Source organism: Bison bison, unplaced genomic scaffold (genome assembly GCF_000754665.1).
Source record: "Bison bison bison isolate TAMUID 2011002044 unplaced genomic scaffold, Bison_UMD1.0 scf7180017864042, whole genome shotgun sequence".
NCBI lineage: Eukaryota > Metazoa > Chordata > Mammalia > Artiodactyla > Bovidae > Bison > Bison bison.
In genome coordinates, this window is record NW_011494614.1 from 836786 (window position 1) to 837051 (window position 266).

At 24.4% G+C, this 266-nt stretch overlaps 1 protein-coding gene across 2 annotated transcripts in view; it reads right to left on the reverse strand.

Annotated features, from left to right (window-relative positions):
- Positions 1 to 266, reverse strand: part of CLRN1 (clarin 1) — a 47775-nt gene that overhangs the window by 15148 nt on the left and 32361 nt on the right. The window lies entirely within an intron of this gene.

A 266-nucleotide genomic window follows, 5' to 3' on the forward strand; every position in this document is an offset into this window, starting at 1 on the left:
TATATGGATAACCGAATCATTTTGCTGTGTACCTGAAATTCACACAACATTATAAATAAAGTATATTCCATTCCAATGTAAGATAAAAAGTAAAAAATAAAAGAAAGTGGTCAGTTATTTAAAGATAATATTGAAGCAATACACTAGATGAAGTAATATGCTAAATTCATACAAATTTTAGGGTGATTTTAAGATAAACAAGTTTTAGAGGCTTCATAGATGTGATACAAATTTAGGGTAATTTTTTTTTTTTTTTTTTTTTTTCC